Source organism: Desmodus rotundus, chromosome 2 (genome assembly GCF_022682495.2).
Source record: "Desmodus rotundus isolate HL8 chromosome 2, HLdesRot8A.1, whole genome shotgun sequence".
In the NCBI taxonomy this organism is placed as follows: Eukaryota; Metazoa; Chordata; class Mammalia; order Chiroptera; family Phyllostomidae; genus Desmodus; species Desmodus rotundus.
Window position 1 is genome coordinate 132,696,976 of NC_071388.1, and position 26,413 is coordinate 132,723,388.

A 26,413-nucleotide genomic window follows, 5' to 3' on the forward strand; every position below is an offset into this window, starting at 1 on the left:
TTATAAATGGAATTTTCTTCTATTTGTATCTATTTCCCCAGGGCTTATGGACCCATTCATACTCTCCATATTTAGAAGCAAAGGTTCCTTTCTGAAGAGATCTTAATTTTAAGGTAAAATGTGGTCCTAGTTCTTTTTACTCTTGAATATGTATCTATAAAATCTGAAGAAGATATAATCCCCTTGATTGTGGGAAGGTGGCAACCTGCCTTCCAATAAACTGAGGATTATGGGGGAAGAGAGATGTAAACATCTGTCCAAGAGAATGACCCAACTGTTTTGTAAAATTATTCAGAATTATTTCAGGTATGTGTTCTGTGGGGTCCTTGCCTCTTCTTTTAATTTCTTTACCCAGCAAACACTACTCATTTTACAATGAGCAGTTGGTCCAGTTGGCAAGTGACACGGAATTAATCCATTTGGTGTTTTACAATCTTCATTAATAACAATAAGATCTGTGAAATCTCTTTAGCTGCGCTTTGGAATATTTTTTTTTTCCAGAGCCAGTCCTCTTTTGTAATAACCATGTGAGTTGGGTAAAACAGTGCAGAACTGTTCAGAGTTGCACTGTTCTCCCATAAGGTCTATCTGATGTTGTAATGAAAATCTTGGAAGAATGTTGAAGTAACAAGTGAATTCATCTGTGGCTCCATCATAAGCAACCTCTTCATCAGTAGGGTCTACTGTGGTTTCATCACAGACTTACTGGTTGTCAACTCTCTTGGGTATAGATTTTGGTGGAGCCTTATCACCAACAGCCTCTCTCTTTCTCTCTTTTAAAAGTAGCATGGTGGTTTATTGAAACATAAGTAACATTCATTGAAAGGCTACAGGTATGCAAAACTTCATGCAGGTGATGTAAAATGTTATAAAACTGCTTCCCTATTCACCTAAGGCAAAGAGAAAAATATTCTACTAGTATAAAAAGAAAAGGTAATTCCCTCTCTTTTTTTTCCTTATCTGCCAACTTTTCCTTCCTTTCGCTGCTGCTGTTTCCACCATGTGAACATTAAGTGTCACCACTGTTTGTTCTTCTGAAACACTGAAGCCTGGAGGAAAGGCAGGCACTTTTGGGGGTTGGACCCCACTTTCTGTCACCCCATTCTCAATGACTGCTGCCTCTCGACATTCTTCAGGAGTGCCTTTGCCTATCAGGGTTTTCTTTTGGCTGCCGCTGGTCTTCTCTATAGTGTTTGTTCCTTCAAATCATCCTAGTTTTCCTTCACTGCACTTATCTCTAAATAAGTATTCCTTAATTATTTTTTCAACCTCAACATAGAATTTCAGCACCATAAATCGAGTATCTTGTCCATCTCATTCACTTTATAACCCAAATACATAGGACTGTGCAGGCACATAATAGGTACTTTGATCATTTTCTGAAGGAAGAACAAATCATTTGGATTTCAAACTTTTCCATGACTGTACACAGCTCTCTAGTTACGGCCCGTATAGCATGCTCTGACTATTAGACCCATAGTTACCTGATGGGCATCAGAGAAAAATTATACAGAATTTCTTCACTTCTCATTCTTTTCCATGAGTGAATTCACAAACCAGATCCCCAGAGACTTCCTGAGAATCTCATTTCCTGGAAACTGTCCCCAGGCTCTTTCATTGTTGACCTCTAAGTTTCTACAGCCCTGAACAAAGTCCCCAGACAGATTACTCTCCACTAGCATGGATAATGGAGATTTCACAAGGCACTACTATCTTTCCAGGTGAGCAGGTTACTTGTTTAAGCAATTTAATAAACGTTACAGATTTAGAAATGCATGGATTCTTTTAGTCAGGAGGGTATAATTCAAGCAATTAACATTTCAAGGAATAGACTGTTATCTGGATGATTAAGAGATGTTTATGTATCTCTCAAAATATCTATTTACCTGTATATAATATCATATTTAGGATACACAGTTTAGAGTTCCATTTATACTATCAGTGACAATCGATTTATTGGAATGTGTTGTGAATTGGTTCCAGAGTGTAATTTCCTTCACTTACCTTTAAAAAATATCCATGTTTACCAGGATTTCTTGAAAGATATGGAGCCAAACCACCAGTATGTCTCTCCTTTTTTTTTTTTTTGTGAGAAATAGAACCTCTTTTAACCCAGTAGCTGTGACCAAATTGGACTACACAAAAAGGTCAGTAACTGTAGCGTTCAATTACTTGTTTGTGTAAAACATATTGAGATATTCAACTTCCTTTAATTCCATCCCTTGAAAGGTTAGTATGAAATAATCTCAATTTCTACCCTCATAGAAAACAACTTGAAACATGTCTAGTATTAGAACATTCGTTTTCTACTGTTCTTTCTTTTGTCTCCTAGCTACTGCACATTTTTTTTAGGTGGGAATTAAAGCAAAAAAAAGAAAAACCAAAACTATGAAATCAAATATTTTGCCAATGTATTAAATATCCTAGGAGTTTTTATTTAAGAATTTAAAAATTTGGAAATGAGGAATTTGATTCCATTTTCTATGGCTGATAGGATTTCCTCCAAAATAATAGATATTTCCCAGAATGAAATGTGTGGCTCACAAAGGAGATTTGGATTTTTTAAATATAAGATAACCAAACTCTGCTATCCTCTCATAACAGGAAGAAGATAGAGGAGATGATAGGATGCTCACCCTTCACTTCCAAGTAGTGTAATGGCTGTGCTTAGGCCATTCCTTGTATTGGATATCTTAATTTTTTGTTTTTGAAAGAGGACTTTCAGAGGAAGGCATTTATAGTGAGGAAGATTTAGCATTTACTTCACACAGTTTTAAACTATGACAATAAAATAACATGAATTGCTTAAAAAAGGAAAATAATAAAAAGGGAATACAGGCTGTATAAAAATATGGCAGTGTCCTTAATGTAAATGCATTCTTACAAACCAATAAGAAAATACAAATATTCAAATTTAAATACACCAATTAAAATTGATAAAAACCTTAAATCAGGAAAAATGGGAGAACGATACACCCCTGAGGAAAATATTAAGTCTAAGGTAATAATCAAATAAATACAAGTTAATACAATTGTGTGTTATCACGTCAAGTAGTATATTTGCAAAAAGTACTGCAATATTACTGATCAGTCTGGGTAATGAGACAGAGAAAATCTTACTTACTGGTAGTGAGAAGGTCACTAGAAGAGCAACAATCTGGAAATATTATCAAGAATCTTAAAATGCACTGTTGGTGGGAATGCAGACTGGTGAGGCCACTGTGGAAAACAGTATGGAATTCCCTCAGAAAACTAAAAATGGAACTGCCCTTTGACCCAGCAATTCCGCTGCTGGGATTATACCCTAAGAACCCTGAAACACCAATCCAAAAGAACCTGTGCACCCCAATGTTCATAGCAGCACAATTTACAATAGCCAAGTACTGGAAGCAAGCTAAGTGACCATCAGCAAATGAGTGGATCCAAAAACTATGGTATATTTACACAATGGAACTCTACACAGCTTATACCCTTCGCAACAGCATGGATGGAACTGGAGAGCATTACGCTAAGTGAAATAAGCCAGGTGGTAAGGGACAAATACCATATGATCTCACCTTTAACTGGAACATAATCAACAAAAGAAAAAAGCAAACAAAATATAACCAGAGACATTGAAATTAAGAACATTGTAACAATAGCCAGAGGGGAGTAGGGAGGGAATAGTGGGGAGAGGGGTATATAGGAGCTACTATAAAGGACACAAGGACAAAATCAAGGGGGAGGGTAGAGGTGGGGGAGGGAGGTGGGACTGGCTGGGGTGGGGTGGAGGGAAGGGGACAAAATGCAGACAATTGTAACTGAATAAAAATTAATTAATTAATAAAAAAAGAATCTTAAAATGTTTATATTCTTCCAATTTTTTTATCAGGATTTTATTTTTTAAAAAAGTAAATGAACAAATAAAACAAAACAAAAACAAGTCATAGAAACAAGAGATCAGACTGATGGTTGCCAGAGGGGACGTGGGTGGGAGAATGGGTAAAAAAACTGAAAAGGAAGAAGGGGCTGGAAAGAAGTATTTGAAGTCATGAAAGGCAAGGACCTACATCCAAGATTACTCTATCCAGCATAGCTATCATTTAGAATGGAAGGGCAGATAAAGTGCTTCTCAGATAAGGTCAAGTTAAAGGAGTTCATCATCACCAAGCCCTTATTATATGAAATGTTAAAGGGAGTTATCTAAGAAAAAGAAGATGAAAAATATGAACAGTAAAAATGACAGCAAACTCACAGTTATTAACAACCACACCTAAAACAAAAACAAAAGCAAACTAAGCAAACAACTAGAACAGGAACGGAACCACAGAAATGGAGATCACATGGAGGGTTGTCAATAGGGGAGTGGGACGGGGAGAGAGGGGGAAAGGTACAGAGAATAAGTAGCATAAATGATAGGTAGAAAATAGACAGGGGGAGGGTAAGAATAGTATAGGAAATGTAGAAGCCAAAGAACTTATATGTATGACCCATGGACATGAACTATGCGGGGGTGGGGGGGGGAATGTGGGAGGGAGGGGATAGGCAGGATGGAGTGGAGTGAAGGGGAGGAAATGGGACAACTGTAATAGTATAACCAATAAATATATTTTTAAAAAAGCTGAAAAGGAATATAGTCAAACATTTTTTGATAAGCTTGAACAGTGACACATGATTAGACTTGGTGTGGTTATCATAGTGTAAGGTATATAAATGTTGAATCACTATATTGTAGACATGAAATTAATATATTATATACCAACTATACTTAACTAAAGATAAATAAAAATAAAACATTTTTAAAAACCCTGAAGCATGCAAAAAAAATAAAGTAATGTAAAGGCATTTGAAAAATATGTTGAATAAGAATATTCACTGCAGCACTAACCAGAATATAAATCTGAACAAATATAAATATCTAGAAATAGATAATTGACTAGTTAATTTTTATTCTACACATAGAGCACAATCCATAGAGTAGAATCTAAAGTGTTGATTCCAAATTTACATATTTATAGTTTCATTAACACTTTAATGATGTGGGGAATCACACAAGGTAAATAAAAATGTAAATATAGCATATACTATATATTAATTTTAAATATATAAAACTTGTATTCCTATAAATATGCATAGAAAAAAGACAAAGTAAGTATATTGTGCTAAAAGATAGAATTGTTTGATACTTAAAATTTAATATGTCATGATTCTTTTTTCCATATTGATAAACAGAAAAATTGCTGTTAGTCAACAAAACATATACCTCCAAAATTCCTTTTACTTGATAAGTGTTCACCCCTCCTACCGTTTTCTCCATCCCTTTTGCCAGAAGATTCAGAGTTATTAATGGCTCCATAGATGTCAAGTGTTTGAATCAGTATGTGGATATTTGAAAACAGTTTAGTGGAATTATCAAACTGTGGTTATTTAATTACGGTCCCTTTTCCTAACAACCCAATCACTCAGCTGTCCCCAATACAAGGATCCTTGATTTTAATGAGTTCAAATTAAACTGACTAGCACCATCCAATTAAAAAATATATTGAATTAAACAGGAATTAAGTTCAATTTTCCAAAAGCATTCATCCTGGAGTTAAAGTTGAATTTATGTTAATTAAACATTTTAGAATAAGATAAGCTAAGTTACAGAATTGAAATATTTTAATTCTGAAATTAAGTATGATTGGATCTCTCCCAAGATGCTGTGTATAACATATGTGTAAATATATGTGTGTGTGTATGTTATATTAATCTTCACCTTAATTAAGTAATAGATGAAATGTAGCAACAATTACTGGTACAAATTTTAAGATAAAGTCCACTTAAGTTGATTTAAAAGTATCTTTTCCAGGCTTTTGTTATTGATTTAAAATAAAATTATTTAAAACGTCCTGGCAATGTGATACACCCTTGCCTATGGTTTAAAGATCCACTACTCTGAGTACGATTCCTTTCTTAGCATGGTCAGTGTCCCTGGGAGCCGGTGAGAGATGCACAGTCTCAGGCCTCATCCCCAACCTACTGAATCAGAATCCGCAGTTCCCAGGACCCCCAGGGGAATCCTTGCCCACTAAACTTGGAAAGATACTGAATGAGAAGAAGCAATAACAATTACAATAAATACAATTTAAGATCAATAAAAACATGATAAGAGTTGGTACATGTATTGGTAGAGGAGTAATTAATCTTCCTTTTAAGGTAATTAAGACATCCCCTTCAATGGTTCCTCGTAGCTTACTGGTCGTTTCTTTTAATTTAGAGTTTTCCAAGTCTTTACTATATACATCAGAAAGATGACATGTGAATGCAAATAAAACTTAACAGGCTAAGTTTGAGGATGGCAAATTTTGAAGCAGGTTTAAACTTGTTCGGAGCCAGAAAATGGACAAAACAGTTTATAGCTGTATTTACAAATTATGCAAATTCAACAGCTGCAGTTTATGCAAATTATATATAAGGCCCTTAAGTGTGTCATTAACCTACATATATTGCTTGAGAATATTCATACACAGACAAGAGCACAATTTCTCCTTCTCCCTTCTTTAATGATTATTGTAGGAGTATTAAATTTGTAACATCTCAATATATTTTATATTCTTCAGACTAAAAAAAATCACATATGGCTTAATGTAATCTACTTTATCAATTCATGTGATTTTATCCTTTATAGTTCTTCTAACTTCAGAACCACATATAATAATCCAGAAGTTTGAGTCCCCAAAGCTAAACATCAAATGCATTTTTTATTTAATCAAATGTTAAGTTTTTCAAAAGTCTATTTTAAACTCCAATAATGTATATAACAAATCAAATATATATATTTATTTATATATACTGAATAAAATACCCAAAAATTATGAATAATTATTATAAAAGGATGTGGTAATAAAAAATGAAACATCAACAGATAATCATTAAGAGAAATCTTGAATGTATGAACTCAGTAATGACTTAACAATGCATATCTGTTAATCTCTTCATCTACTGATTGCTTGTTATAAGTCAGGTACTCTACTAGGCACAGGATACAGAAAGACAGAAAGAAGAAAGGCTCTACCTTTGAGAAGTTCATAGCCCACGACAGAGAAATAAATTTGTGTTTCATTGGATGTTTACCATTTGTTTTTATTTGATTTATTTTTTTATTTTATTTGTATGTATGATCTTTAAGAAAGTGTCACTTCTAAAACATTTATAGGAAAATAGATTACTACCCACTATAAAATGGATTTTAAGTGGGAGCTGAGAAAAATCAGTCTGCCCTTCAAATTTTGATCTAGAAAATAAAATGATTTTTTATAAATGTTCAAAGAGCAAGATTTAAGCTAAATCATGATAAACCGAATCATGATAGTTAACTTCATTGGTAAAAATGCAAGGAGAAGTCTTTGACAAGAAACACAAATGCCAGACAAGGATAAATGGCCTTACAAGAATAGCAAATGATAGTGCTTCCAAACAGCTCGTGATGAGAAGTCTACCAGGCGTGTGTTTGCTGCATTCACCATAAACGCTGGGGTTGAAGACGAGAAGGAAAATTTCTGGCCTGAATATTTTTTCCCTTGAAGTATTGTTCTATAGAGTTAATAGGACACCTACAGGGGACAATATTCTAACACTAATAAATAGAGATTCAATAAAAAGAAGCACTCAGGCGAAGTGCCCTAGACAGGGTACTAACTGGGGTGGCAGGAGGGTGGCGGGGGGGGGGGGGGGGGGCGGGGAATTAGGTAGAGAAAAGAAAAGTAAACAAAACCAAACAAAAGAAACCAAGAAAAGAGCTAACGAATACCTTTATCACAGTAAATTAATGTAACCATAATAATGTCAGGTTATTTTTTGTGGTTGTTTTTTCCTTGTTTGTTTTTATGGCACTACTACCTGATGGCAAAGTCGCAGTATGGTACATTTTTATAGCGTTAGTGTAAGAAAAATTGTGTTTTCATAACATTAACCAAGTAATTTCACTTCTTATAATCAGCCTGATAATAATTAGAGATATAAAAGAAGTCTATTAGAACACAGGTGGCAAACACAAGGCCTGCGGGCCGAATCTGGCCCTCCAACTTGTTTCTACACGGCGGCAGCGCTGAGCTCTTCGTAGCTGTTAAAGGAGTAGTTACAGTTACATTTATACAGTCCTAAAATTACATTCAGCCCTTTGAAGGCAACCATGAGACCGATGTGGCTCCCAGTGAAAATAAGTTTGACACCCCTGAATTAAAACATCACGTGCAATACCAAATACTTTTTAAAATCTAAATGTGTGTTATTAAAGATATATAACATGTCATTATAAAACTGCGGGATTGACTACCTATATTTAGGCAAAGTCATTTCAATCCCAAAAAGTAAATATACTTAAAAATTCTGGAGAAACACAAAATAACATATCCACAATGATTATTTTAATTTCTTTCTATATATCTTTTTGGAATTTTTAAAATCTTCTATCACAAGCACATATTCCTTTTGAGATAGTGTGAGGGACTGAGCCGTGTCCCCCCAAAAATTCACATGTCAAAGCCCGAAATCCCAAAGTGACTTGTACTTAGAGATATGGCCTTTAAGGTGGTGGTTAAGGTTCAAATGTATCATAAGGTCGGGCCCTAATCCAATCGAACTTCCTTATAAGAAAGGAAGGAGACATCACACACCCTGTTCTTCCTGTGCGCAGAGTAAAAGCCAGAACTGAGCAAGAAGGCAGATGTAAGGACATAACAAGGCAGCTTTCTGCCCGCCAGGGAAAGAGGCCTCACCGGAAATACTAACATTGCTGGCAGCTTGCTTATGAACTTCAGCCTTCAAAATTGTAAGAAAATAAATTTCTGTTGTTTAACCCACCTAGTCTGTGGTATTTTTTGTGGCAATTTGAGCAGACTAATAAACAGTTAGTTTATCCAAAATGGTTATAACTATGTATAAACATTGGAATCGTTATATAATCAGCTTAAGTGAAAACAAATCAGCACACACAATGGAGTACATATTTATCATTATGACTCAAACTTACCAAAGTCAAGAGCATAACTCAATAATAGAAAATTGTTACTGTATCAGATAATTTTTCTATTTCCCCTGTTTTTAAATACTGTTTATGTCTTATTAATAATATTATTTTAAGAAATTGGTGCCCAGGGTTATTCAATACCATTGAAGCTGGCTGCAAGTTGTCTTGATACTAATGATGAAATGGGTTATCTGGGAAAGCTCTTTAGTAACAAGAGACATGAGTGCTACCCAAGAGAATGAGGCCGAGGCTACCACTTTCTACCAGAAACTGGGGAAGACTTCATAGGCAGGTTTTTCCCCACAGGTGGAAAAAACACTTTAGTATAACTTCGGAGAAGTTGAGGTTAGAAACTCATATGTCTAGTAATTAGTAAACCCTGATAAGAAAAAGAAGTACATTTAAACATTTTCTAAGTAAATCACCCATGTTTAAAATTATAGTAGAGCTAAAAACTAGATTATAATCTTATGAATTTATCTTTTCATTTATTAATTATGATCAGTTTAGTCAAACAGGTTTCCATATACACATAGCTAGTTTAAATTGTTATAGATATTGTCTCAAACTTTCTCTGTTGAATTCATACAAGCTTAATTGAGGTCAACTTGCTTAAAAAGAAAGCACTTGGAACGTGCTGAGCGGGAAGCTATACACATACAGACCAGATACATAAACGATGAAATGTTATTCAGCCACTGAAAGAGAGAAAGAGAGAAAGGGAGGGAGGAAGGAAGGAAGGGAGGAAGGGAGGGAGGGAGGGAGGAAGTGAAAGGAGAGAGAAAGGAAGAGAAAGAGTGAAAGAAAGAAGGAAATCTTACTATTTGGATAGTAAGTGTGAAGCCATTATACTAAAAGAAATAAATCAGACAGAGGAAAACAAATACTATGTGGTCTCATTTATACTTGGAATATAAAACAAAACAAAACAGCAACAAAAAATAAATTAAAAAAAAGCACCAAACTCACAGAAAAAGAGATCAAACTCATGGTTAACACGGGTGGGGGTTAGAGGGAGTAGGGATTGGATAAAGGTAGTTAAAAAGTACAAAATTCCAGGTAGAAGGTAAATAAGTACTAGGAATATAATGTACAACGTAATGACTATACCTAACACTGATGTAGGATATATAAAAAAGTTGCTAATGATGTAGATACTGAGTTTTCATCACAAAATAAGTTTTTCTTTTCTTTTTATTGTATCGATATGAGATTTGATGAATGTTACCTAAACAAATTGTGGTAATCATTTCACTATATATGTAAATCGAACCATCATGCTGTACATCTTAAACTTATACAGTGAAATATGTTAATTATTTCTCGATAAAACTTAAAAAGAAAAATTTAAATAGAGACCAGGTAAAATTCTAAGTGATGTCTGGACAAAAGTTAGCTACAAATCTACACACACACACACACACACACACACACACACACAAAGAACATATCCTTGGAACTATTCAGAAGTGTGACAGTGGATAAATTCAGACTTTTGGCATAGTTTCCAGTTTGCTTAGAAAGAAAATTTTCTTACATGAAAAAGTTTCAAGCACCATGCAAGCTGACCATTTCCAAAGGGAGTGAAACCACTTGTGGTGGGACATCTTCAGGTAGAATTCAAAGCTGGTGATTCTTTATCCCCTTATTTCAGGGACTCTCAAAATGTTCTTCAGATTACCACTATCAGCATCTCTGAGGACCTTATAACAAAATCAGGTTCTCAGAACCTATGCCGAACTTAAAGAACCAGAACATTTGAGGGTGAGGCCCAGCATTCTGTGTTTTGTAACAAGCCCTCCAGGGTTTCCTAATGCACGTCCACATTTGAGAAACCCTATCTTTGATGAATTTGGGGGGAGCTAAATCTCTATGGTAAAGGAGCACGTGAAAAGAATCACCCAATTCCTTTTTCCCCCCTTGCCATTTCTATACCACTCCCTTAGTTAGTTATGGGTTTCTCCCTTAGGTTTGTAAGAACAACATTAAAGTGTGGATAATTAGCTACAGCTATTTATCACCAAAGATAGACAAATAAGAATAGAAAGGAATGGCAATAAATAAAAAGGAAATATCAGAAAAAGGCATAGACTTTTGGGCAGCTTAAACTTTGTCAGTTTATCTTGGGGTCAAAGATGAGAAAAAAAAAATAAAGTCCAGGATAATCAGAAAACTTTGGTGAAATTGATTATATGTGTGTCTGTTGATAGACCACAATAAACCATTTTCTGTGTATTCCATGTCACGTGAAATCTCTCTAGTTATTCCCTGGTCACAGAAAAAACTTCTCTGTAACAGATGCCACCTTTAAATGTGTGAGGGTGCATTTTCAAGGTAAGTATTGTGTTACAGCTAATGCTCTCAGAACCAAAAGCCCTCTCAAGTGGTTAGCTCAGAAGACTGAGCAGAAAGCAGGAACAAGCTTTCTAGAGGACTTCATTTAAAACTAATCTTCCAAGAAGGAATAATGGCAGTCTTTCAGTTTCTCTTGAAGAGTCCTCAAACAGAGAGGCTTCCCTCCTTGGGAAAACGGAGAAAAGCAAATCAAAAGTAATGCACAGTAAGACAGAGAAAAGTGCCCTTAGAAAGGTCAGCTTCGATGCTTACCAGGGGCTTCAATCACAGCATAGCAATTCTTTTGGATGAATGTTTTTTTCCATCTTTCTCACGTACACATTCTCTTGCTTTTTTTCTTTTTGTCTCTAATAGTAGGAAGGTCATCATTCCTATCTTTTACTATTTTTTTAAACCCCATAGCAGCTACCGTGACAACAGGAAGCCTCATAGCCTTGTGCATATACTGTGTTCTAGCCCTTTCCCCAACCCATCCCAGTTATTTGAACCTGAGAGAGAGTATAGGAGAGACAACAAACCCCTTGAATACAGTTTGATAAATTATTTACTTCTTAACACAAGTTTTACACAAAAGGAAAAACAGACCAATTTTTTATTATTCTGAGTTAGACTTAATACTTAAGAGAAAATAATGGACAGAAATTCCACTAGGGATAAGCTATAGAAATAATAAAGCTTTGAGGCAGAAAGACTTGATACAACAGAGAATGTCCTGTGCACGCACATACAAACCCACCAGCATTTGGTCAGGGAGAGACTTGACCTCAGGGATCTGCGGATACATGTGTTCATCCTCTAAAGCCTGGCTAGACTCTGAGAAAGCTAGACAAGCAATGTTTAATGAGCTATAGTATTAAGCAGAGTTGCATAAGTCACCATTTTTATTTTAAGACAGAGCTTGCACAAGCACTTTCATTCAAAAAACGTGTGGATTTTGTCTGTAACTACATGGGAACCAAGCAGGAGAAAGCAATTGCATTTAATTGCTGAAGTTATTGGGTAGGTTCAGGTAAAATAGTCTATGTCCCTTAAAGCTCCTGAAGTGCTTTCACATTTTATCTTCCCTTAAGACTAATACATATTGTCAGATTTGATGAATAGGCTATTCACTTCCTTTCCCTCAGGGGGTTGCTGTACTTTCCAACCTGCCCTTAATTTTTTAGCTTTATTCTATCACTTACTGTTTCCCCCAGGTTACTAAATATAAAGTAAATGGTTGAACTACAAGATTCTGAGAGCAGTCTTTTTGGATAAAAATGTGAGTTCAATGAATTGGCAGGTAAGTCTGACATTAAACCCTTGGCCCATGGGAGCCAGAGAATTGAGAAAACATAGTTCTTCATATTTCCCCTATTTCAAGTTCAATTCACAATGGCAAGAAGATTAAACAGGAATTCCAGTCTTTGGAAAACATGCCCCATTTTTCTTTTCCATGGTGATTTCCATAAAATCAAAAGAAGTTAATTTGTTAAACTTTTGTGGATTCTAAATTGGCATGTTTTCAGAAATTATTTGCATGGCTAGTTATTCTATTCACACATACAAAAAAAAGACAGTAATCTACCAGCCAGGAAACAGTGTGAGAGAGAAGAATTTGGGGACGATATAACTTCTTGATTTCCTTGAGAGGCTTACCCCAATGTATTAGTGAAGTTTGTCATAAATAATCCAATAAATGTCACATTAAATGTCTCGGGATGTAAGGAACTTTGAAATAAGAGTCTATGCACTGTGTCAATGGCGTATTTCAAAAGTTTCCACATATTGAAGAGTCATTAAATAGTCTTTACTTGTAGTTTAGCTTTCAAGGGCTTGTTGTGTAGATCTGCGTTGCTTTTGTTGTTCTGTTTCAGAAAGTATTCCTTGAGAATATACTTGGGTCTAAGTGGTGGAGATTTTTCAGTCAGATCTTTTTATGCTTGAGCTTTCTTTTCTTGTATTTTCTCATAGAAAATCTCTATCCTTCATGCAACTGACACATGCGACTTAGAATTTCATTTTGCTTTCCATTCAAAATTAGTATTTTCAATATAAGCTTTAAAGGGAATTTCTCTTCCTTATTTAATTAACTTGGATTAGAACACATTTATTAGGTTGGATTTAGACAATTTATTTTTGACAAATGAGAAATTAAATTATTCATTCTTAATTAACAAATGGACACCAGTTTGCTTGCATTAAACACTATTTATGGTTGATCACGATGATGCTTGGTCAGGGGTCTTCACCAAGAGAAACAATCATACTGATGTCGGGTATTTCATGGGAAAATGCTACCTGCATAATACTTTATTTTAACTGAAAACTTATCAAGATTTCTGTTTGTTTGACTGAATTAATAATTATACAAATAATTATCAGGATTATAGCACTTATCACTTAATGATAGATATAGATAAATACTATATAAAGATACAACTGGTTATATGTTATATAATTAAGTTTACCCCAAATCCTAAGAGAAACTTATTATCCCCATTTTCTGATGGGAAAATGATGAGAGATTGCACAAAGGAGAGACTGCCACCATCTGCAATCCAAGGTCACACAGCTGTTCACGGGTTGAGATGACATTCAAAACCCGAGAGTCTTATTCCAGAAATCCCATTTTAACCATTTTATTTGTCTTAGGTAATTCAAATGTCACATGAGAGGAAATCAGGCCGGGCATGGAATATAGGCAGAGCCACTGGTTCTTTAACGTTTATAAGCTGAAGGACAACACAGGGGTATCTGCTTGATCTACTATGTGAACGAACTCCATAATGCTAACTGAAATTCCCCCCATTAACAACACTGCTATTTCCTGGAGTTAGGGTATCATCTTTCAGAGCCCTCTGTAAAAATTGGCATGCTTTCCCTGAGAGGTAACAGAGAAATTAAGTTGATAAAGATTATATCTGAGATTCCGAAGTTCTTACCAGGCAGACAGAATTGCCTTGAAGAGGGCATTAGTTTGGATCAGAGGTGAAAGATAGGGGTGAAACTTAGTACATTAACACTGGAGGTTAGGCTCCATGTGGGATACACATGGCTTTGGATGGTTAGGATAATGAGACTCCAGACTTACTGAAAACAGAAATGGTGCTGAGAAAACCATGAAGATCACCTTTTACATTCAATCCTGATGACACTGATAATGCTGATCAAACTATGGAGTTAAAATAGATTTTTTTTACATAGCTCTGTAGTCGGCATTTTTTAACCAATGACCTTTCAATTGCAGTCCCATGTTGCACCTGCTGTGCCACTGTCTTTCAGCCTCTCAATTGTCATAATCTGCTATAAAGTTGGTCCGTCTTAAAGGGGGTTATTGGGGCAGGGACTGTTAAGAGCAAGGTGAAAATCATCTAGTTCTTTTCCTTTAACGGACAGAGAAGCTAATGACAAGAAAGGTTTAGTAATAAGTTCCCAGAGACTTAGTGGCAAAATGCTAGACATAAATTATCCAATTTCTCTCTATTGAAGACCACTTGCAGACAAGAAGTTAGCGTGACATGTTATATAGTATGTAATTAGAGTCAAAAGGAAAAAAAAAGGTAGTTACAGTCCTTAAATATTAAACGGAGTCAGTTGGTGATTTCTAATTGGTTCTGACTTTCCCCATCCTTCAATTTCAGAGTTTTACTTTACAGAAAGGCTAGTTACATTTTTTATTTTATTCTCCACAAGAGCTATGTGCATATATACATATGCTTCCTTTGTGTTTGCTTCTTTGCATTCTCTTATGTGCCTCTTTTATTCAATTTCCCCCCAAATCCTTTTATGCTAACTTCAAACCCTCATTTCTCAAAATCTGTCAAGTAAGTATATGTATAAGCATCACTAGTCTCACTTCTCCAATGGTCAAATCAGAGATAATTGAACACTATAGTACTTCAAAGCTGAGACTGGAGAAATATTCTTAGGCCTGAAAATGGCATGCTGCCCACAAGTATTTAATAATTGTGAATAAATTTTGATCTATTCAAAGCAATAGCCTAAGCCATTCCACTAACACATAGACTTCTGGTATTAGTGTCATAACTGACTGCCACAGCTATAAATATAGTGAAGTGTTGTTTTTTTTATTTTTGCCAGAAATGCATTTTGTCTTTCTCTGAACATGTTTTCTTTCAAAGTATGTTTGAAAGCTTTTAGTCTAATGCCATTATTTCAAGAAACACCCTTCTCCCTCAGTCTCTTGAAAATGAATGCAAAGCCCAACAGAAGGTGCAACTAGATGCTACCTCCCTATGGGTGGTTGGAAGAGGTCAGTGAGGGAGATTGAACTTGAGACCCCTATTGACATGTATTCAAGTATGGAGATCAGTTGCCTGATAATAAGGTAGATACTTTATTTACCGTACTGTTTTTCAGTCTCTAGAGATTGTAATTGCAAAAAAAGCCCTCAGCTTCCCCAGCTAGTTGTTAATAGCTAAGAGGAAGCTAAACTGCAGGTCACTCATGCTTAGTTATAAACAGAATTTAATACTGGGTAATGGATTGAGCCATTGAACTGACTTCTAGTGTTCTATTATTACCCTGAAACACTTTGTTAAAAATAACAAAACTATGAATGAAAAGGGGCTACATACTAACCTGGTAAGCTCAGGGGAGGCCTACCTGGTGGCGTCGAAAACTCAGAGACCTAAAGTAACCACAAAGGATGGTCTGAAATTAAGACATTTTAACTTTAAGCGCTTTATGGCAGTTCCTGACCTGGGCTAGAATCTCCCCTGACAAAGGTCAAATAACTAAGCCTGTCTCTTGTCTTTATGCACCTAGGATTACATACCTGATAAACATGTCTTTGTAAAAACAAGATAAATTTTCCTGACCCCTCAAAGCATGGGCAGAGCACCAGAGCAGAGGCCACAAATCCTCTCCTTGCCATTGTTATCATGTTAACTGTTTACTGTTAACTAGCCTGTACCCAGAAAGAAATATGTGTGAAAGAAATATGTGTCTATCATTTTAATTTTTATCCAATCCCAGAAGTTTCCCTGTTTTGCTTTCCCCCACCTCCCTAATCTATCACCAATGGCTTTCATGTAATCCACTTACATCTTCTCTTTTGATTGTAATATATAAAGCAGGGTGCAGAATCACCATTTTCTGGAGCATTTTTTCAACTTGTTGATGTTTTGCTTCCTGGAAATTGCTGTCAGTTTGGCTCTTAAAATGAGGAAGACTATTCATCAAAGTAGGAAAGGATCAGACGACAAGGTGACTACCTAAGGACGTTTATGGAATGAGTGTGGCACCGGGTTGTGGAAACTCAAGATCAGGCATTTCTTTTAGGTTTCCTAAAATTGTACTTAGCCTTTGTCTCTGCTAATTCCCCAAAACACGGTCTGCTCAGATTGTCAGCGAGACAGTGTTTAATTTCAAGACTTTAGGGGTGGTTGGGGAGGTTAGGGGGTGGAAGGATTGAGCACAAAAGAAAAAGGACTCATGGACATGGACAACTGTGGGGATTGCAGGGAGGATGGGTATAAGGGGACTGAATGGTAATGGAAAAATACAATAAAATTTTAAAAAATAAAGCTCTGGTTTGGATTAAAGTCTTAAAAAACCTACATCTATAGGGTTAAATGTATTTTGTAGGGTACATGCAATACTAAGGCAGGATAATGGGTTATGAGTGTGTACTCACTCAAGTAGAAACAGAATATTGAAAAGCAAAGCAGAGCAAGTGGGAGTAGCTTAAGCTTTGCTGTTTTAAATCAAAGCAGCAAAAAAAAAAAAAAAAACCCAGATATCAGTTTTTATGTCCAGAACTCCAAGCCTTTTGCTATTCTCAGAAATGTATTGAAAGACACAATAGTACAAAGCTACAAAAAATGAGATTATGATAGGTGACATTATTTCAATTTTAGCATATGTCTTCTTGTCTCACTGCATTTGGCTGACATGGTAATTAAAATCATATTTTTAAAGTCTAACAAGAATATTTGTTCACGAGGGTAAAAGAATAGCTCAGAAAGATAGCTGGAATAGTAAAGCATAGACTTTTCTTCAGAAGAAATGAAAAGTACCCATCTTTTTACAATGTTGACATCTGGGAAAATAAGATCCCTTCAAATACTACCATATTTAAAACATTTTGACATTAATTCACTCAACCTCTGCCACCAGGTGGTAACTGTTCACAGATCTTATATAGAAAATGTCCTTGATACTACAACAAGAATCTTTCCAGGGAGATCCAAGAAAGAGAACTGACTCTTTCTCTACAGCTACAGTGGCTCAAGTCTATTCATACAAATCTCTCAATAAAGGGAAATATAACCCATCCTACTCTCACTGCATCATTAGGTCACATTTTCTTTTCCAATTCTCCACTTCTTTTAAAATAAACCTGATTCTAATGGAATAAAAATGTTAAGGAAGAAACTACAACTTGGTTTGTGCTAGTTTTACAGTACCTAAAGGATAATCATAATTATCTGTGCTCTGCTGAAAACCATAAAGACAAGTAGGAGTCTTTGTCCATCACTCTTGTATGGCAAAAACATAAAATACATTTCAATGAACCAGAAAAAGATTACTGCATATTCTGCCTAGCACATTCCAGAAGGTTATCTCAATCTTTTATTGTCCTATATTGTCTATTTCACAGCTCTGTAAATTGTAGAAAATTAATAATTAATGCAAATTGTTCTTGTCCATATACATTCAAATTAGTTGTGTGGAATGCAATTGAGTTTTAACCTGTAGAAGGACCTATTTTGTATATATTCGTATATTCAATTCAGCATTCCTTATATGCCTATATATATATGTGGTTCTTTTGAGTTTACCTTGAGCCAGTTGTAATATCTTACTAGTTATTTCATTCACTAATTAATCAATTAAGAAAAATCTTTGACATTTGCTCATTGTTTATCAGTGAAAGAATCAAGACAATATATTTTTAAAAATTAACACTCCTTTTTAACTAAATACTACCAACACAGAAATCATAGTCTCAAGAAGTGAAAATATATATACTTGAGTGAATGGTACTTACTCTGATATAGATGGGATGATAGAAAAAGAAGGAATCCAAAAAGGGTTCATTGCTCTTCTTCTTAATTAGAAAAAAGTCCTTTAAAATATCCTAAAAACTCTTATGTAAAACCAATACAAACATTTGAGCAATTTATAATCTAAATATGTATTTATTAACATTTTCATCAAGTTGTCATACTTGCTGCTTTGTTTGCAATCTATGGTTGATATCTTAATTCCAAAAGTTTAGTTCTTGGATAATTAAAGTGTTAATGTTACATATGAATGTTCTTTATTTCCAAAGACTTGTTTTTACTGAAAGAGCATTTTAAAGGTAAAATATGGAAAATTAGTTTTATTCTCCTAATTCCTTAAATCTGACATTATTTAAAGCATATTGGCAAGAGGCAGCCCACATATTCTTGCTAATTGCAAGACCTTAGAGTTCAGAACATACAAAACTTCATGTCATGCAGAACTTTTATCAGCAGTCTACTGTTTTGTGTATGTTTGTCCCTTGGCCCCAAATAGGCTCCATGATCCCTCACATATACAACACTGAATGTAGTAAATGATCAATGATACATGATTGATTAACTGATTAGTGTTGACAGAGTAATGATGACTTTATAAAGAATAATATGTGCCTTGCTGGTGTGGCTCAGTGGACTGAGTGCCGCCGGTCTGTGAACCAAAGGGTCTAAGGTTTGATTCCCAGTCCAGAACACATGCCTGGGTTGAGGACCAGGTCCCCAGTAGGGGGTGTGTGAGAGGCAACCATACACTGATGTTTCTCTCCTTCTCCTTCTCTTTCTCCTTCCCTCCCCCACCCTAAAAAAAAAATAAATGAAAACTTAAAAAAAATAAAGACTATGTTTGCATTTTGGGAATCAAAAAGATGAGGGGGTTAGAAGATTAGAGGGTGGAGGGACCGAGCAAAAAAGAGAGAGGACTAATGGATATGGACAACAGTGTGGTGGTTGTGGGGGGGGGTTGGTATAGGGGACTAAATGGTAATGGAAAAATATATTAATTTTTTTAAAGATCAGGTTTTGACCCTTGTCTGGCACTTAATAACTCTGTGACTCAAACAAATCACTTAATCTCTTTAAGTAGTACCTAGTTTAGAAAAGTGCCCGGGAGACTAAATGTGGTGGGGTGCATGATGTTCCTGATTAAATGAGATGCCATACATGCCTGGAGAACAGTCGGCCAAATCAATTATAACTAATAATAGATTATAACAGCTTCCATGCACTGGCTGTTTACTATGTGCCAAGTATCATCCACATTACAGTTACTATTACGTATCATATTTTTGTTATCATCATTATCTATTTTTAAGGTGCTATGAAGTATCTACCTATATTGTTTCCACCATGGGCTACTGTACACAGTAATTGTTACCTCTGAAACCAAGAGTGGAATTCAAAATGTTCAGAAAATTTTACCCAGAGTGGTAAGTGGAACAAGGGAAGGGGCAGGACTGCTACCTAACAATAGACCAGCAGGACTAAAAACTAACCAAAAACCTATGGAGCAGCGGAGACCGAAAGAAGACATCATCATCCTCTATGTGATCACAAATTGTGCAGATATGTGAACATGGACTTGTTAATTAAATCCTGTAGTGCTGGGATGAGGGACACATCTTGGCATGTGGGCAAGGTAATTTAAAAATGAATAAAGAATGCCCAACTTCAGAGAGTACATAGAGAAGCTACTAAATATGTTATGCCAAGATATGGAGGGGCAGGAAATACGAGTAGAACAAAAAGAGTCTGGTCATATTTATAAAATTTGAAGAAAGCAGTGCCTTTGAAAAATAGGGAAGGATGGGTTCAGGAAGACAACTAGAATATTCCATAGCCACACTAGGCTATTATTGTGACAAACATTTGACTATGGAGGCTGAAGAACTGACATCCAAAATATGGAAGTTACTTCTGTGACTTAACTGTTTTCTAAAAAAAATTATTCAAAATTGCCAGTGAATGAAATTTCAATCTATTAATAGAGTATACATGAAAAATTAAATATATGTATCAATATATAATATTCATGTGTCTATGTATGATATGATATGATATGATATGGCGTATGTATGATATTTGTATAGATAGATCATTACACATTCAACTAAATAGTTACTATATGAACTAATAAGTAAGCTGAATACAAATTAGTTGCCATAGATTTAGAGATGGAATTATTTTCAGAAACTGAGTAGCATTGAGAGTTGGGAACTATTATGTTTTCCTTCTGCATTTAAGTTTGCTGTTATTTTTGTTCTTTTTTTTTTTTTACTTTTATATTATTAATCATCTTTCAAAACAATTTCAGCCTTAGTAAGTTTGCTGTAATTGACATAATCTTTTGAATAAGAATAGATGATTAGAATGTGTAATTTGATTTACTGTTATCTATTTTCCATATATGAGATTAAAGATGATCTTTGAATTCTTGGTCTTAATGAAAGAAGTTTGTGATCTAGGCATGTTTACACACTATTGTGGAGACTCTGAAAATTCTGATTTTCAGGCAATCAGAATTCAAAATTCTGATTCAGAGGGTCAGGCAAGCACCCGATATGCTCCTGAAATTTTTTCTTTCTATATAGTCCCATCTGTACTCAACGCTCCACCTTCTAGACACAGTGTATCTGCTGGTCTCACTCCACTGCCTGCAGCTCAGACAGCCAGAGAGCAGTTGAACTGATGGGAATAGTGCTTCACAAGCTTAGTGGAAACCAGCTGTATTTCCTCAGGACTTTGAGGTTAGTCACAGTCACTTCCTATCTCAGAACACCAAAGCTCTGACTCCACTTTCCACCATGGTGTGTGTAATATGTCTCCAAACAAATTTATAGTATGAGCATGAACTACAAAATGTAATGGGGCAGAAAATGCAGACACATTATTTTTCCTCCTACACAGTGGGAATTTCTTCTTTGCTCCAGCAGCCTTTGAGACTAGGAATGACAGCCACTTTTTTTATTTCTTCTTTTCTTCTGTAGCATAGAAAAACAACACAGAGAGAGACAGTAGCTCTATTTAGATCAACAACCACATCATCATTTGTAAGAAGGAATGCTTTCACTGTTTAATGTTTTGGAAGTAAAATATTAAGCCAAGTCTCGCAAAGTAAGACTCCCTAAGATTAGCTGTGAGGGAGCAGAGAGGTGGAGGAAAAGATTTCATGGCCTGTATCTCTCACTGTACCTCAGTCTCCTGGAATCTCCAGGCCCCAGTTTCTGCTTGACCGCTTGTATTTTCTCATTTAATCTAAGAAAGAAACCTGTGCTGTAGAAATTATTCACATTTTACTAAAGAGAAAACTGAAGTTTTTAGAGAGGTTATGGAACATGCTTACAGCCAAATGACTTAACCTAGATTTGTATCTAGGGTTCTTATATGTCAGACAAACTGATTGGATTAGTTTGTTCCTGTGAATCCTTTTAATTCTAACCCCCCTTGATTGCATGAAACACTTTTCTAGTATATGTTCATCTCTGAGCCAGAGTTGGTTTTCTTGTATCTTTGCTTCGGATCAGCTATTTTCAAATATTTTCCCTTCAAAAAGAGTTGTGAAGAGGATATTGTCCTCTAGCTTGAAATATCCAAATGTGATATTATTACATATGTTTATAGTAGAAAAATATAAAATGGAATTAGCACTGCTGAGAGACAGTAAAATGCAGTCAGAAGGCTATTAGGAAAGTACAGCTTGTGCAAACGTCTGCCTCTGTTCTCAGAGCTTCTGTTAAGTTGCTAACCTGCTTGTTAAACTCAGCTCAAGGCCTAACCATAAACATCCAGAAAAAGAACCACTGTATGGACACATATAGACTTGACCTCCTCCTTGAAGTCTTTGCCTCCATCGTTGGCATATGGGAACTAACCAATCTCTGTTAACAAGCCAGTAATCCTTCACTGGTACAAAAGAATTACACTTTGCGTTTTTTGGCTTTATAAATCCTGCCTGTCTTTGTTCTCTTCAAAACGCAGTTTGCTTTGCTACCTGGATCTGTGCCTCCTAGGTCGCAATGCTTCTGTGCAAATACATGTTTTTTTTGATCTGTATTATAGCTTGAACCTTTTTTTGTTGAACAATGTGTGTGTGTGTGTGTGTGTGTGTATGAATGGGGACCCAAGAAAAGACAAACCCAGAATTATCTGCTAGAGGGTAGGTCCCTTGTAGTACAGGCTTCCCCTGCTAGGTGAGTGTTTAGGAACCCATCTGTATCAGTGTACCAGCTGGTGGTGTTGTGAGAGATAGCATTTGGCTTCAGTGAATTTTTTTGAAGACTTAATGCATTTGCCCATTTTATGATGGGTGATTTATGAGCGCACCTGCCCACACTATGCTAAGTTTTTAGCATTTTTTGACCCGATACAGCATGACCTCCATGCCCCACCCTCCCTATTCACCAGATCTCATCCCAAGTAACTTTTTTATATTTCTCCAGGTGAAAAAAATCCTCAAAGGAAAATATTTTGCCAGTGTGGAAAACGTGAAACAAAAAATGGCAGAAGCACTAAAAGGCATCCAAATCGATGAGTCAAAAACTGTTTGGAGCAGTGGAAAAAAGTCTCAATAAGTGCATTGCATCAAATGGAGAGTACTTTGAAGGTGACTGAAGTTTAAACACGTAAGAATAAATACACAATTTATTATAAGTAAATTCTCAGTTTTTGGGTACCCCCTCAAATGTGTATATATATATATACATATATATATATATGAACATATATGATAAAAAACCTTTAAAGGATTGAAAAATACATATTACCACATTACATGACATCACTAGGCGTTTTTTACACATTATCCCATTTACTCACAGAAAAAGTCTAGAGTGGTAGGTATTGTTTCCATTTTAAAAATGAGGAAATTGAGCCTCAGGAGGGTTACGCAAGTTAAGATCACACAGCTCAATGTAAAGACATTTGTGTCTAGATCCAGACACTTCCAGTTGCAAAGATCGCTGCCGTTTCCACCAGGACCCATTGCTGCCAGGGGTTTATATCTCTTACTTAACGGAACTGACCCTTTTATGTTTATGAAACACCCTTCACAGTATTTTCTTTTCCCAACTCGCTGTCTTTGGTGATGCTTCACAATATCCCCAGAAAACAAATACTATAAATCTAGAATTCTACCCTCCCTTCCCAATAGTGGGTCATTTACATGTCATTAAAAGAACACGTGGATTTACAAATGCAGTGTAAAGAAGGATGTTTATAAATTGCATAAACACTAACAAATATGCAGAAACGATGTAAAATATATAAAAAGGAACTTTCTAAGTCACTTACTTAAAAGATTATAGTTATAGGAAACAAAACAAGAGGCCTAGGCACTCTCAGAGATGCTGAAAAGTAGTGAATTTCAAACATTTTTTAGCAGTAGAATCTTTTTATTTTAAATAAAATTTCATGGGAAATCACACACATTTGTTTCTGGTGAATGAGTAAGGGAACTGTTCTTTTTCAGGTCTGTAACACTCTGATTCTTCACCAACTCTGCCGCATTCCCCAGTAATGTGAGTATTTATCATATTTTCTAAGCTAAACAGTGAGGTGCTGGTGAATATTGACTGACCAACTCTCCAAGAAAAAAGTCCCCAACGTATCATTTGCTCATCTCCACGTCGTAAATATTCCCACCACGGGCCATTTTAAGTGAAACGAGGTGGGGAAAAAGTGCACATTGTCCACCCTCCCAAGTCCTTAGTAGCCAGCTTCAGCACCCTCTGGAACCCACCCTGATGAAGGGAAAGAGGGCCTGAGGTGTGCCTTCTATTGCGATTCTTCCTCATTCTCTTAAATACATTAGAAATTGATTTGAATTGGCTAGCCACAGGGACAAAGCTGTAAGTGAAAGATTCCTAGAAAGTTTATCCTATTCACCTTATCATAGATTGTTTTTTCAGATATTCAAGTCATTTTACTTCACATTAGCAGGACTTTAATTTAGGTAATAGGTATTTTATATTGGGGAGATGGGGGGAGTGATTAAAATTAGTCATTTTGAATTTCAAGGAAGATGCTGTGGCCTCACCCAGGCAGGAGTGAGGAAAGTGGATGTAAAGGTGAGAGTGGGTTGCAGACACAGAAGCAAAGAGAGGTCCAGAGACGAAAATGTGGCAGTGAAAGTAAATTGGGAAGGGGTGGCTTTAAAAACAATATCTACTGATTTCTCATTTTTTGAACTCAAGCGCCAATGCTCTTCAGAAAACCTAGAAGGGTTTCCTTAGGGGCCTTCACCCATAAAGCATTGATTGCTGATACCTGCACTCAACTAACACTACGTGTTATGTTTATTTATTTATTCATTTATTTGTTGTTGACACTATTACAAAAGTCCCCAACCCCCCCGCCCCGCGCTCCCCTCCTCCATGGAGCCCCACCGCCACCTTCACTACATTGTTGCCTGTGTCCATGGGCTCTGAACATATGCATACGTGTTCTTGGGCTGAAGTCTTCTATCGCGCCCTCATTCAGTCCCCTCTGAGATCTGTCCATCTGTTCCATGCTATCCATGCCTCAGTGTTATTTTATCAGTTTATTTTGTTCATTTATTTCACATGTGAGTGACATCATGTGGTATTTGTCTTTCTCTGATTGGTTTACTCTATATTTTTAGGCTCTATTTTTTGAGCTAAGGTAAAGGGACTAGATGAAAGGGGTTAAAACAAGCTTGGCCCTGGCCAGGGTGGCTCAGTTGGTGAGAGCATTGTTTGATATGCTAAGGTTGTAGTTTTGATCCTTAGTCAGGACACATACAAGAATCCTCCAATGCATATATAAATAAGTGGAGCAACAAATTGGTGTTTATTTCTCCTTCCTCTCCCTCTCTCTCTCTCCTTTTCATTCTCTATCAGTAGATGAAAAAAAAAAAGGAAAATGAAAACGAGGCTGTAAAATGAGCCAATTAGGTATTAAGCTATAGATATAAATGTGTCAAAATGATTAACCCTATTCTTGTGGTGTACGAGTTTGAAGAAATTATTATTATACCTGTTTTCCTACTATTTACTTAGTTACTACTGTTTTTCACTCAGCTAATTGAATTTTCTGTGACAGTCTCTCCATATATTATATAACATTTTCTATACACAAAATAGAAGTCAGTGCAAAAATAAAGAAAGGAACATTCTAGCACTTCTGAAAGTCAAACCATCCTTTTCTGCTTGTACAGTTTTGAATAAAGAGTTTTAAAAACCAGGAAACAAAATAGATACCAGCATTTGCTTTAGGGAGTTTGGAAGAAGAATATATCATTTCAGGAAACTTTAATAAATTCTTTACTTTGAACTTCTCTTCTTATGAGTTATAAATAGTACCAGTTGCCTTTATTGAGAATTCATAAGTCTCTTTGTAGTGATACAGATGTAGATACTTATGTACCTTTTCCAAAATTCTCCAAGGTAGCTAGAAAAAATTCTTGCAAGCTAAGTAAGCAAGTTGCTCTCAGTGGGATGATGAAGATGAAGATGATGATGGTGATGGTGGTGGTTCTTTTCTTCATCTGATTTCTTAAAACACTCTTTTAAATACATCTTGAAATATAAAGCAATCTTTTTGTTTTGTTTATTTTTCTAAGCAACTATGTACCTATCTCTCACTTTCATAATACTTTCTGTTCAGAATAGGTCCCTGAGCCATTTTATCATACTGGAAACATATATATTAAGGTTATAAAATATTGTCTAATTATCATCTCATTGAGGATGGCTGAAAATATATAGATTTTATTATGTTTTGATAATTATGGATTTAATTGTTCAGCAAAAAATATATACTTCACTAGTTATGTAACTATTCCCCCAAGCCAATGGGCCATTCATAATCATAGTGTGCTTGCCAGATATGACTGGAAGATACATATTTCTGTCCTAGATAAAGATTTTTTTGAAGTGTATCTTTTAAACGTGCCTTCAAATTTTCTGGAGGCTAAAATTTCAGACAGCGCTAGCCCCTGTCCACTTCAATAGTAATGGACTTTATCTCAGCATCGTTGTTTCTAATTAATAAAACTTTGCCCTGTTTTCTGCTTTACGCATATTCATGACAAAATGACATTATCCTT

The 26,413-nt window shown here is 35.6% G+C and overlaps 1 protein-coding gene and 1 pseudogene across 1 annotated transcript in view; both read right to left on the reverse strand.

Annotated features, from left to right (window-relative positions):
* Positions 1 to 24,864, reverse strand: LOC112313028 (ribosome production factor 1-like; annotated as a pseudogene).
* Positions 1 to 26,413, reverse strand: part of LRP1B (LDL receptor related protein 1B) — a 1,720,016-nt gene that overhangs the window by 1,351,273 nt on the left and 342,330 nt on the right. The window lies entirely within an intron of this gene.